The 14439-nt window shown below is 45.0% G+C and overlaps 3 pseudogenes; 1 reads left to right on the top strand and 2 right to left on the bottom strand.

Annotated features, from left to right (window-relative positions):
- Positions 1-76: 76 nt before the first annotated feature.
- Positions 77-4218, bottom strand: LOC119771665 (annotated as a pseudogene).
- Positions 4219-4309: 91 nt separating this feature from the next.
- LOC119771657 lies at positions 4310-8195 on the top strand (annotated as a pseudogene).
- A 513-nt stretch (positions 8196-8708) lies between these two features.
- On the bottom strand, positions 8709-11038 carry LOC119799299 (annotated as a pseudogene).
- Positions 11039-14439: the final 3401 nt, after the last annotated feature.

The raw sequence follows: 14439 nt of genomic DNA, 5'->3' as shown, positions 1-14439 counted from the left end.
CTGTTAGGAAGCATCCAACTTTAGGGATGACATTTACTTATAAACAGTTGCATTTTTTTATTTTTTATTTTTTTTATTTTTTTTACAAACTACATATTTCACTTAAGCTTTCAATGGCTTCCTCTTTACTGAGATGTTTCCATTCCTGAGGAATTTTACCCCAACCCTGGAATTTCAATTTATAGTGGTTTTCCAGTTCCTCTTGGAAGTGGCAGACAAACCATTTCCAGTAAGCCAGCTTAGAAGCATCAGCTGTGATGCTCCATGAAGAATATTTTTCTCCAGCAGTTGGGTACTGTTTATACAGGTGCTGGTCATAAAATTAGAATATCATGAAAAAGTAGATTGATTTCAGTAATTCCATTTAAAAAGTGAAACTTGTATATTATATTCATACATTACATACAAACTCATATATTTCAGATGTTTATTTTGTTTAATTTTGATGATTACAAATGACAACAAATGAAAATCTCAAATTCATCATATCAGAAAATTAGAATATTGTGAAAAGGTTCAAAATTGATGGCCCCTGGTGCCACACTCTAATCAGCTAATTAACTCAAACCACCTGCAAAAGCCTTTAAATGGTCTTTCAGTCTAGTTCTATAGGCTACACAATCATGGGGAAGACTGCTGACTTGACAGTTGTCCAAAAGACGACCATCGACACCTTGCACAAGGAGGGCAAGACACAAAAGGTCATCGCTAAAGAGGCTGGCTGTTCACAGAGCTCAGTGTCCAAGCACATTAATAGAGAGGCGAAGGGAAGGAAAAGATGTGGTCGAAAAAAGTGTACAAGCAAGAGAGATAACCGCACCCTGGAGAGGATTGTGAAACAAAACCCATTCAAAAATGTGGGGGAGATTCACAAAGAGTGGACTGCAGCTGGAGTGAGTGCTTCAAGAACCACCACACACAGACGTATGAAAGACATGGGTTTCTGCTGTCGCATTCCTTGTGTCAAGCCACTCTTGAACCACAGACAGCATCAGAAGCGTCTTGCCTGGGCTAAAGAGAAACAGGACTGGACTGCTGGTGAGTGGTCCAAAGTCATGTTCTCTGATGAAAGTAAATTTTGCATTTCCTTTGGAAATCAAGGTCCCAGAGTCTGGAGGAAAAGAAGAGAGGCACTTCATCCACGTTGCTTGAAGTCCAGTGTAAAGTTTCCACAGTCAGTGATGGTTTGGGGTGCCATGTCATCTGCTGGTGTTGGTCCATTGTGTTTTCTGAGGTCCAGGGTCAACGCAGCCACATACCAGGAAGTTTTAGAGCACTTCATGCTTCCTGCAGCTGACCAACTTTTTGGAGATGCAGATTTCATTTTCCAACAGGACTTGGCACCTGCACACAGTGCCAAAGCTACCAGTACCTGGTTGAAGGACCATGGTATCCCTGTTCTTAATTGGCCAGCAAACTCTCCTGACCTTAACCCCATAGAAAATCTATGGGGTATTGTGAAGAAGAAGATGCAATACACCAGACCCAACAATTCAGAAGAGCTAAAAGCCACTATTAGAGCAACCTGGGCTATCATAACACCTGAGCAGTGCCACAGACTGATCGACTCCATGCCACGCCGCATTGCTGCAGTAATACAGGCCAAAGGAGGCCCAACTAAATACTGAGTGCTGTACATGCTCATACTTTTCATGTTCATACTTTTCAGTTGGCCAACATTTCTATAAATCCTTTGTTTTTATTGGTCTTCAGTAATATTCTAATTTTCTGATATGATGAATTTGAGATTTTCATTTGTTGTCATTTGTAATCATCAAAATTAAACAAAATAAACATCTGAAATATATGAGTTTGTATGTAATGTATGAATATAATATACAAGTTTCACTTTTTAAATGGAATTACTGAAATCAATCTACTTTTTCATGATATTCTAATTTTATGAACAGCACCTGTAAGGTACAGTCTGCTCTGAGTCAAGTTCAGGGTAAAATCTTTTGTCACTTGCAACTAATGTGGTGCAGAAATCAACAAACAGATCGACTTTTCCTCTAACATGCCAACCTTTAACTCCAGAAGGTCGATGAAAAGGAACACTGTGTTTCTCAGGACTGTGATCCTTCAGAGTGTTGGTGCAAACAGCAGCACAGAAAGGACACGTTACCCAGCAGCAGTTACACAGCTGATCAATGAGGATTTGTTCAGGCTTCTGCCTGCATTCATACACTTTATTCAGAGGCACTGTGATGTTTTCGAGGCCTTTCTCTATATCTTCTTTCAGAAAGTCAAAATCCATTATGTCACTGAAGTTTTGACAATTAATGGGTTCCATTGTCAAGTCTGGACCTAATACAGTAGAGAACTCCTCTAACCAGTCTTTTATTTCTCCCTCTTCCTTTTCCAGTTTCTCTGTTGCCTTAAACAAAGCCCGACTGATGAGCTTGTTGAAGTTTTCTACATTTTTCCTGAGAATAGACTGGGCTTTACCTTGCTGTGTTGTGAACATGTATTTATCAACTTTTTCTTTAATAAAGGCTTCTACTTGCCTTCTTGGATTGTTGATGTAGGAGATTAATCTGTTAAAGTCTTCTTTCTCTGCCAGAGATGCCAGCACATGTTTCTCTAAGTTCAGTCTATTCTCACTGAATGCTGGGAAATTGCACCTCATCTCTCCAGCAATATCAATCCCAGTCTTGTTACAAACTGCTTCAATAGCAGATACTTTTACTGTAGATTTTCACACATAATTTCTCCAAACACAACAACAAAAAGGCTCTAAAGATGTTGTAATATTCTCTTTTTTTGCTTTCCAAATAAGTAACTATATCATTGTTCTCCTTGAATATCTTATGGGAGTCTAAGAGCCAACTTGCTGCCCTGTCAAACACATACAGTGAAAGGTCAACTATAAACTCTTTCTTAAATGTATATGTTCTCCCTGATTCAAACTCTGTCACTCTGTCTTTAACAGTTTTGGCAAGTTCCTGCAAGTATGTCTGTTTGTATCCTCTTGTTGAAACAGGTTTTGTCATAATGATCCCCAGACAATAGTTTTCAACTTCTTTGATTAATAATCTGATTGTTTCCTGTTGTTTATACTGAAGACGAGTCATTGATTCCTTCCCGGATAAAGGCGAGGGTCCTTTTACTTTCTGGTAAGTGGAAGAGATATAATTTTTGGCCACTGGTTCTGTCTTGCTTTCCTGAGCTTCTTGACTCAAGTTAGACCAAAAAGATTTCTTTGTCATATAACAAGAGTAATTTCCAGTTTCTGACAGATTTTTGTATGTCTTTCTATTTTTTGACTCATCAATGAGCCTCGATTCAAGCCCTAGATCTAGAAGAACATCTAACTCATCATTTTCCAAATGTATGTCCTCAACTGGTTTTGCATCTGAGATTAATTCCTCAACCCATTGAATCCAGACAGTGTTAAACTGCTCTTTTAATTCCTTTTCATCTTCTGCTGAGGCTTTTTAATCTGGTAGCAAGCTCTTTACTCTTCTGGAATAGTTTGTTTTCAAACACAATTTTCTTCTTTTCAAGGTTTTTTCGAGCATTATTCTGCTGCATGATTTCATCCAGTTTTCTTTTCATGCCTCTCACAAGTTCCTCATGGAACTCTCTGATTTTGTTCTCAAATCGTCCCCGCCACTGAACCATCATTTCTTTGTCTTTGTCATTATCAAAGTAAGCTCCTAAATTGTCTGTTACTGCTTTGTACGTTTTGCTAATTTCTTTGTAAAGGTAACTGAGCTCAACTTTGTCCAGCTGCCCCTTTTCAATCTTGGGATAAAGTTGGTTTTCAATATTCAGGATTTCACTCCTCAGGGTCCAAGTCCAGTTCCCATACTGGACCTCCAGTTCTTTTTCATAATATTCACTCGGTGTCTCGCTATGGGATGCAGCCTCCTGCAGCCCTGATAGAAGCATCTATCTCAATCTGCCAATCCTGATTGGCCGGTGGAAGTGCCCGTCATACGCCACGCCCCGTAGCTCCGACTACTAAAGCGTGTGCGGATCACGGCACTCCAATTCAAAACCTCTTCTCACCTGAGAGCTTATCTCACGTCGGAGCCTTCTGCTAGCTTAACTGCCCACAGACGGACCTTGCTAGTTTCCGTCGCCGGACGCTAGCACTGTGCTCTGGCTTCTGCCCTGTCCGCTCACTCCAGACCGGACCGGTATCCTTTTGTCTCTCTTCACGGCGGAATCCCTCTCGGCTCCCCTCCACGGACGCTCGAGTCGGACGAGCATTTAGCACTCCAGCTACTTCCTCGACCCCGCCACGCTAGCATGCCAGCTAGCTACGGTTCCTTTCCCTACCAGCACTCCAGCTCGTCGGAAAATGGCGACCGTCCAAAACCCCCACGCCAGGGGAGACTACCGTTTTTGTGGCTGCGGGAATAAAATTTCAGGGAAGGACACCCACCCGGTGTGCAGTACCTGTCTGGGAGTCGACCACACCAGGTTGGCCCTAGAGATTCCCGGCTCCTGTGGACACTGCAAAGTGTTCACGGTTAAGAGCCTCAGACGCAGGCTAGCCCGCCAGGTTAGCGTCTCGGACTGTGATCCATTCCTCCCCACCGCCGCACAAGGTGCAGCCACGGAGGAGGACGTGGACACAGCTGGGGAAGCTCCGGAGACTGACTACGACTGGGGTGCCCAGTGCGAGCAGCTCCATGCCCCCCCGTTTCCCGAGGAAGACGTGCTGGAAGTCAGCCCCATGGAGGAGGATGACGACACCTCGTTCCTCATATCAGAGGACGAGGAAGAGGATGACACCTTCATGGCCCCAGCACATCCTGAGAAGCCTAAACCGCCGTGCCCTTCCGCCAAAATATCAAAACCTTTGCGCAAGCAGCCTCCCAGCCACCGCGTTTTAAGATACCAAGACGGCCACCACCGCCAGGTCCGCCCCCTCCGATGAGGAAGGAGCGCGGAGCCGGCTGGCAGGGGAAACCTGCCTCCACGACCGCTACGCCGCCGCCGCCCACAGCCGCCGCGAGCTCGGTCCCACAGGGGAGGAAGAAAAAGAGGGCGGCCTGACAGCCGCCAGTTCCTCAGTTGGTGCAGCCTGCCGCTCCCCGTTGCGCAGGCCCACCGTTTTGGCTTGTTTGTGCGCACCCCACGCCACCGTTGCCCATCCCAGAGCCGGTCCGCGAGGAGAAGAACATCGCCCCGGAGGTCTGCGCGGTTGCGCCCCGAGCGGAATGTCCACAAGCACAGTCACACACCCTTGTTCAAAGAAAAAATGGTGTCAAAATAAAAATACTAAATCTGTCACAGCCAGGCCACGAGCCGAGGGTGCAGATAATAAAAAAAGCCAAAACAGACAATGCTCTCTCCATAAGCACGGTGGCCGCTCAGCCCCCTGCAGCTCTGCTCCCGGGACGGGCACCGCCGTCCCCGCGGAGCAGAGCAGAGCGCCCCACCGTGCCTCCGGTGGTGCCCGAGAATCATTTCTCGGTTCCACCACAGGGGGGCGCGGGGCAGGAGCCGCAATATGTTCCCCCGCTTTCTCTCAGATGGGAAAGCTGGAGAGCAGCAGCAGCTCCACCGTGGGTGTTGCACACAATTTCCCGGGGATACAGGCTTCAATTCGCCACTGTCCCTCCCCGCTTCTCCGGTGTAATACACTCACATGCACAGGGAGAATCAGCTCGAGTTTTACGGGAGGAAATTCTCTCTCTGATAGACAAACGAGCAGTTTCTGTCGTATCTCCCGAACAGAGTCTTTCAGGGTTTTATTCCAGATACTTCCTCGTCCCCAAACGGGGGGGGGGGGGGGAGAGGAATCCGCCCTATTCTGGACTTAAGAGCCCTGAACAAATTCCTGCGGAAATACAAGTTCAGGATGCTGACACATGCAGCACTGTTGCGTCTAGTAAGACCGAACGACTGGTTTTCGTCCGTGGATCTGAAAGACGCGTATTTCCACATTCCCATTTATCCCCCTCACAGACAATATCTCCGATTTGCCTTTCAAGGGGTGTGTTACGAATACCGTGTTCTACCATTCGGTCTGTCTCTCAGCCCGAGGGTTTTCATACGGTGCACAGAGGCCGCGGTAGCCCGCTCAGACGCCGGGGGATACGTCTGGCCATGTATTTAGACGACTGGCTCCTGTTAGCGCAGTCAGAACAGGAAGCCAGGGTTCACACACACATTGTCACAACACACCTGATGGATTTGGGTTTTGTGATAAATATGGAGAAAAGCCACCTATCTCCAACGCAGGAGATATGCTTTCTGGGATTATCCCTGCGCTCTGTTCCGTTCACAGCCCGCCTGTCAGAGGAAAGAGTGACGACTTTCAGAGCGTGCCTTGCACAATTCCGTCTGCACAGGTCTGTCCAGTTCAGACTGTGCCTTCGGTTGCTGGGTCTGATGGCCTCAGCCATCCTCGTGATTCGCCTCGGCCGCCTTCACATGCGGGACTTTCAGCGCTGGGTTAGCGCTTCGCTCTGAATGGACCCCGTGCGTCATGGCGCACGGCGGATAACGGTCACAGCGGACTGTATAACAGCTCTGCGCTGTTGGCGAGCCCCGTCCTTCCTGATCCAAGGGGTGCCTATGGGCACCGTCTCGTCCAGGAAAGTGGTAACCACGGATGCCAGCCTATCAGGCTGGGGCGGCATTCACGAGGGCAGGTCTGTGAGGGGTCGCTGGAGCCAGGCCCTCCAGCGCCTTCACATAAACTTTCTCGAACTTTCGGCGGTGTTTCTTTCTCTGAGACACTTCCTCCCATTCCTCTCGGGTCACCATGTCCTGGTGAGGACGGACAACACGACAACAGTGGCGTATATCAACCGCCAAGGGGGCCTGCGCTCCCGCATGTTGCACAATCTGGCGCGCGACCTGATTCTCTGGAGCAGTGCCCACTTTTTCTCCCTGAGAGCGACGCACGTCCCTGGAGACTTGAACACGGGTGTGGACCTGCTGTCCAGAGGCGCGCCAGTGTACGGGGAATGGACGCTGCACCCACAGGTCGTGGAGCAGATATGGGCGCACTACGGGCGCGCTCAGAAAGATCTGTTCGCGTCCAGGGAAAACACTCGATGCGAGCTGTTCTTCTCTCTGAGCACTCTGAATGCCCCTCTGGGCGTAGACGCACTAGCGCATGCCTGGCCGCACGAGCTGCTATACGCGTTTCCACCGCTGGCCCTGATACCCCCCACTCTCGCCAGAGTGAGGGCATTCAATCACAAACTGATCCTAATAGCTCCGCACTGGCCAGCGCAACACTGGTGGAGATATTCCAGATGCTGTGCGCCCAGCCTTGGGAGCTGCCGCTGCGCAGGGACCTGCTCTCGCAGGGTGTGGGGACAGTGTTCCACCCACACCCGGAGCGACTGCAGCTGTGGGCCTGGCCCGTGAGTGGCTTAATTTAACCACTACGGGACTCCCTCAGAGTGTAATTACTACTATCCCCTCTACTAGGAGCCTATATGGCTCCAAGTGGAGACTGTTTGAGCGGTGGTGTCTTGAACGGGACTACGTTCCTTTTCAGTGTTCTGTACCAGCGATTCTGTCATTTTTACAGGAACTGATTGATAAAGGAAAAGCTTTTTCCACGGTTAAGGTTTATCTGGCAGCTATAGCAGCATGCCATATAGGATTTGGAGACAAAACGGCGAGCCAACACCCTTTGGTTTGTCGGTTTATGAAGGGCGCCCGCAGGCTCCTCCCCGTCTCCAGACCTTTGCTGCCTCCGTGGGATTTCTGGAGGGGCTTAAGGGACCCCCATTTGAACCGTTGTTGGGGTCCAGTCTTAAACATCTGTCTCTCAAGACAGTGCTGTTACTGGCCCTGGCCTCTGCGAAACGAGTCAGCGACATTCATGCGCTCTCTGTGAACCCCGCATGTACCCGGTTCGACCCGGAATACACGCGTATGGTTCTGAAGCCCAACCCGGCCTTTGTTCCTAAAGTGGTTGGTTCGACCTAGCGGCGTTCGCCGCCTCCCCAGGTGAACAGCGAGCGCACACGCTGTGCCCTGTTCGAGCCGTGCGCTCTTATATGGACAGGACGCAGAGCTTCAGGAGGAGTGATCAGCTCTTTGTCTCCTGGGCGGAGCCCCGTAAGGGACAGCCGATCACAAAGCAACGCCTCGCCCACTGGGTGGTGGAGGCTATAGCTTTGGCGTATGGAAGCAGGGGTCTGCAGCCCCCGGCGGGTCTGCGTGCACACTCTACCTGCGGGATGGCTGCGTCCTGGGCTTTATTTCGGTGAGTGTCCGTTCAGGACATTTGTTCAGCGGCGAATTGGTCTTCGCCTCTGACTTTTGTCCGGTTCAACATGCTTGACGTGTCTGGACCGTGCGTGGCCAGTGCGGTCCTAGAGTCATAACTGACCTTGTGGACCTTCCCCATCGGCCGGTTCTTGTTCGATAAGCTGTCTGGCAATACGGGAGCTACCATATCCCATAGCGAGACACCGAGTGAATATTATGAAAAAGAACGTTTGGTTATCTAACATAACCCCAGTTCTTAGAATAATATGAGCGAGGTGTCTCGCCAGACGACCCTTCTTGCAGGGCGGCGAGAAGAGGTTTGCTTGTTGAACTGGAGTGCCGTGATCCGCACACGCTTTAGTAGTCGGAGCTACGGGGCGTGGCGTATGACGGGCACTTCCACCGGCCAATCAGGATTGGCAGATTGAGATAGATGCTTCTATCAGGGCTGCAGGAGGCTGCATCCCATAGCGAGACACCTCGCTCATATTATTCTAAGAACTGGGGTTATGTTAGATAACCAAACGTTTTCTGTAAACTGCAATTTCTTGTGTGTTTTTGAAACTAAAAACAACATTTTCATTCATCAAGGCATTCCACAAGTCCTGAATCTTGGTATTTAAATGTGACAAAAGGATCCCATTAGACAGTTTAGCCTTAGAGAGGATGATGGTCTTCAGTTCTTGGACACTCTCACTATACCCTGGATTTGGAGGAGCCATTGGTGGACTTCCCTCCAACAGCTGAGCAAAGTATTTCAAACTTTTTCAAATGCGATGACATCACTGAAGCACTCAACATCACACCCCTCCTCTTTGGCAGCTAGCTGAGCCATCTTGTCTAGTGTTTCCTGCAGGTTTCTTTTTCCATCCATGTTTTTCTCTGCTGCTGCAATATCTGTGACATTCTGGTGAACAAACACACAACTTGGAGAAAGCTTGACTTTCTTCATCCTCATGAAAGCTTGCACAACAATCTGCAGGACATCTTGCATCTCAGCTGGATTCTCACCAAAGATGTTGATCAGCGTCATGTTTCCCAGACCAACAACAAATGTTGCAAGTTCATTGTCATGATGAATGGTGGCATCACCTGCTAACTCAAGAGCACGCAGACCTTCAGTGTCAACAACTAGAATATAGTCAAACTTGTAGTCTTTCTGGATTTCATCTGACAGTTTAACCAGCTGCATGTAAGCACCCTTGGTGCACCTCCCAGCACTCACTGCAAAACTGCAATCCAAACATGGCATTCAGCATTGTTGACTTTCCGCTGCTTTGTATGCCTAGAACTGACAGCACAAAGACTCGCTGGTCACCCAGTTTCTTGATGACTTCCTGTATAAGACTGGAGACCCATATTAAAGGCACGTGACCTGCATCACCATCCATCAGCTCCATTGGGTGTCCTTTTATCATCAGATCTGCAGCCAGCTCAGGCTATTTTGTCCATTCAGTCCATTGGCCAAGTGATGATTTTTTGATAGATTTATGGGCTTCATAGATCTGCCCCATTTCTCTGAAGATGTGCTCCAAACCAAAAGTTGCTGATTGGAGCTTTTTTGATAACTGATTAAGCTGTGCTTGTTTGACACTGAAGTGAGCCGATTTGTCATGTTTTTTTTTCCAGTTCCAAGACTTCTGACCATGTTTTATCCTAATCTTGGAGAATTGAAGAAAGATCATCTGTAGAGAGGGTATCAATCAGGATCTGACTCCATGTCAAGAAATATTCTCTGTCTTTTGGTGGCAACTGCACAAGGCTCTCAGTGAATAACTTCATCAGTTCACTGAGGAAAGGTCACACTGCTTCCGTCGCAGCTCCATTAGCTGCTGGATATTCTGACCCTTTTCCTTTTCAATGTGTCCCTTTAGGTTGTGAGATTCTTTTTTGTAAAGCATTGAAATGATTTCACTACTTTCTTGGCCTTCTTTTAAAGTTCCTACCAAAACAACAATGACTCAGGAATTTTCAGTCAATATTTCACGCTGTTTTACATTTTTTAGTGAATCCCCATGAAGATTACAGAAGGCAGTGCAGTCTGTAAAGAAATCATTGGGTTTTCCAGCAGGGCAGTACCAGGCAATCTCTGCCACACCGTCCATCAAATGACAAGATTTGGTGCTGCCTGGACAGTTTCTATGGAAGAATGTGTGGTGGCGGTCGTTGATCAAGGCATTCATGAGCTGAGATTTGGATAAAGACATGGAGCCAAGTCGGAAAATGAAACCATGGGAGTCTGAGCTTTGTAGATTGGCATGCTCTTCATTGTGACAGTGGATTTATTGTCTTTTGTTGAAGCTATTTTCCATGTTTTTGTTATTTGTCTGAATGTCCACAGTGGAAACTCAATATTTGTTGTGACAGGATCAGGGATAAGCAATGGCAAGGCATACTGACATTGGGACAGCTTGGTTAACATTTTCTGTTTAAGGAAGCCATCTGAGCAGCGAAATGCTGCTATTTGAACATCCATTGGATGTACATGACTTTCCATTGACTGGTTGAAGTCTACACTTGTTGTGAAAAGAGCAGATAAATCATTTTCATCTGTGACAGTACTTCCAGACTTTGAGACAAACTTCGAGGTTTTCCCATTTGAGTTTTTTTTGCTGTACGTGTATGTGTCTAGCTCTGTAATCTAACATCAACAACCTCTGAAAAAACATGCAAACTAGATCTTTCTCAGAAATCTCGCTAGTCTGTTTTATAGCTCTGCCTACTTTAATAAAATCCTCTGATGACAGCATCTGTTGATGTTGGTCCTGGAGCTGAAGTCTTCTGAGTATTGAATCAATTTCTTTTTGACATTTGTTTAAGTTTTCCTCTGAAGGATTGTAGGAAGACTGTAAAAGCAATAAAATAATCAATTATTGGTGCTAAAAAAATAGAAAATAAAAAGCTATTACTGACTAAAAAATGTATAGATAACTATAGTGTTAATATTGCATTATGAAGTAAGAAGTATAATAGGCTACAAGTTAATGATTAGACACTCTAACGATATAAGTAAAACAGTTATAATAATTGCATTGTCTTTTTTCTAAAAAAAGAACAAATCTAAATAACCTCAGTAATATTTCAATGTTTTACATTGCTACTCAAATATGTCTTTGGTCTTTGGTAACCCACAGAACTACTGTAGTGTAATGTAATTCAGTTAAAATCTATGAAATAAATGCTTAAATTATATAATGAAATAATTTTACCATTGTAACCCTTTAGTTATATGGAATGCAAAAGTGCTAAAAATAAAATCCAATTTAATGAAAAAAATAAAGTGGAAAATGCAAAATTAATGAATTATTCTGAAATATATATTCTAATTGGAAGCAACAATTCGGAGTCAACTTCAGCTTTGTGCTCAATGGCCCTTAAAGCTACAATTGTAAACATTTTAGGGATTGGATAACAAAAATGTATTATATTATACAAAAGTATGGAGGATGAAATAGGGCATGAATAGAAATAGCTTTGTAGCCTGGCTCCACATCCTCTGGAGGGATTGCTCTTTCAGTTGCCTGGTGTGCAGCGTAAAACTGTCTATTCGTCGTCCAGGTGCATGAGCGTGCCTTGGACCCAGAAGCTCCTGGAGACCGTGTGCAGGCAGAAGGCCTCTGTCGCAGGCAGTGGTATTACAGGCACAGGCAAGGAGGGTGTTACTGCCAAATCAGACATAATCTGGGACACGGTGGAAGCCAGGAGTCGCCCACTCAACACCCATACTTTTGGTGTTCTTATTTTTGCTTAAAGAAATTCCTTCCACAAAATATGTTCCTATTGATGAAGTTAATTGTCTTGTTAAACCTTAAAGAACTTCTATTGAACAATGTATTTAGTCAGCACTGTAAAAATCCATTAAGCAGTATTGATTACCTCCTGGGGCAGGCTGTTTTATCGCTCTGCCTATGTCGGCATTTTATGAGGACTCAGGTGGTTTTGAGTAACAGTCATCAGCACCGGCCTCTTCCCTTCCAACATGGAAGGAAGGAAATTATACTAAGATAACAAAAAGCTTCAAGTGGTCAGCCTTCTTACAGATCTGCCTTTGTTTAAGTGACATTTGTATGGGTTAAGATAACTGTCTAAAGAAGCGTATGCATAGGTGTCTGAATTTGTTGATATAGATAAGCTTGAATAACTGTAAGATTTGTATTTGTTCCTTGCTGTAAGCTCTTGCACACATGTGACATTAACTGTTTTATCTGTTCACATGCAAGGTTTGTTGAAAGGCATGAATACAAGTTAACAAACAACAGCATTGTAGAAATATGCATATAAATATGTGATAGACTGGCGACCTTTCCAGGGTATACCCCACTTTTCACCCATAGGCTGCTGGACATACTGTAGGCTCCAGATCCACCGTGACCTGGATGGGTCTTTATTTTGTTTTAAATATAAATGATTCACAATGGATGTAGTGAATAATTGGACAGACAGACGGACGGACAGATGAGGATAAATCACTATTTTTACAGATCTAAGTCACAAATGAGTACAAATCAAGAACCCCTGATGAAGTCTTTCCACTAATAAAGGCCAATTTATGCTTCTGAGGCATAGCCTCTGCAACCGTCAAATCTGTCTCTGTGCGCGACCACGCCCCCCACGCAGAGGTTCTGCAACCGTCATTGCAAACCTCAAAAAAATCCCGACTCAGACGTTCGCAAACTCACGCAGACCTTAAGCGGAAGTGTGCAGACGAAAAACAGATGTAACAGGCATACCAACCTTTCCGGCTGTCTGTGTGGTCGTCCTTCTCGATTCGGTGTCGGGGCGCGCCATTTTTAAAAACCGAGGAACAACTACAATGGACAACTATGACGAAAGGTAATCAAGGAGGTTTGGAAGTACAATGCGTAAAAGTTCTCACAAGTTCTTGAATAGGCTCCCCCTTGTGCTTTGGTGGGAAACTGCTGTGCGTCCTTAGAAATTCCAGACCGACGGTGCAGAAGCATACCAGCAACACTGGTTCGCGACCAGACCCAGGCGACATTTGATGTGTGTGGTTGCAGAAGTATAATCTGCCCTTTACCAGTGGGTGATGGAAATGCAGCTTAGGGTTGTTAGCAAACCGGCATTGGGCGAGAAGAAGAAGACAAAGACAGAAACATCGATCAAACGTTATCTTGCACATGAGTTGAAAGCAAGATTAAAACAAAGATATCTGATCGATGGTTCTGTTTTTGTCTTTTTCTCATTTATGCTGGCTGGAGAAGAACCTTAAGGTGCATTAACGCCATCAACTGGTACAGTGAAAACGCTTCATTAGGGATTGTAAATTTGTACTCAGACATTTATGAATTGCACTAGTAAATTTGTGATTTTTACTCATTAATTTGTGAAAGCTTCATGTAAAATTGTGCTACGAAGTCATAAAACTTAAATTTATTCCACTGATTGACTTGTACTTATTGCTTCAGACACCTACACATATGGCATTCACCAAAAAGTCGAATCCATTAGGCTAAGTCGACTCACATCTGGCCAACCTGTTTTTATTTACAGTTATCTTCACCCATATATTTATGTGTTTTTAGGCAATCAAAGTAATAAAAATAGGCAATGCTAATGTCAGTTCAAAGTTCTCAAAAATGTGAGAAATTAAAGAGCCTGTCTGTATTAACCAGAGGACTGCATTAGCCACTATTAACGCCAAAGGTGGAAAACAGGTTTCTAAATGGTGCCGGATTTGGAGAAGAAAGGCAAGCAGAAAATGGATACTTTTATACAGTATAAATAAACAGCATGAGTTTTTTCCCTATTGAGATCTGATGTGTTTTCAAAGTGTTCCTTTAATTTTTTTGAGCAGTGTTTATAATATAAACACTGGCAGTTAGCAAACAAAAAAAAAGATAGATGTGGCAAACCAGCTAGTAGGATAAAAAAATAAATTACTTTTTCCCAAAGGAACATTTCCTCCCTAAATAAATGGAGTTATTATATTACATGAAAAAGTGTTTAATTGGGAACATTCAAGTATAGAAAACAAATGATTTGAATACTGTCTTGAATTGAATGAAAGCAGAAAAAAAAAATCGGTTTTCTTAACAGGAAAACATCAATATTCACAAAATAACCAAGAAATGAGGTGTAATTGACTCTGCAGTTGGTGACTTTTACAGTAAAACTGTTGTATGCTCAGCAGCTCGGTACTGTGTTGTCTGTTTTCATCAGACTCCTGTAGGTATTCAATCTGTTCTGGGGAAAAATCCAAGCTACTGTAATATCAACCAGCTG

This window comes from Cyprinodon tularosa, unplaced genomic scaffold (assembly GCF_016077235.1).
Source record: "Cyprinodon tularosa strain WSP-4 unplaced genomic scaffold, ASM1607723v1 ctg118, whole genome shotgun sequence".
Classification (NCBI taxonomy): domain Eukaryota; kingdom Metazoa; phylum Chordata; class Actinopteri; order Cyprinodontiformes; family Cyprinodontidae; genus Cyprinodon; species Cyprinodon tularosa.
Note: the sequence above shows the minus strand (reverse complement) of the source record. Positions and strands in the feature narration are given on the sequence as shown.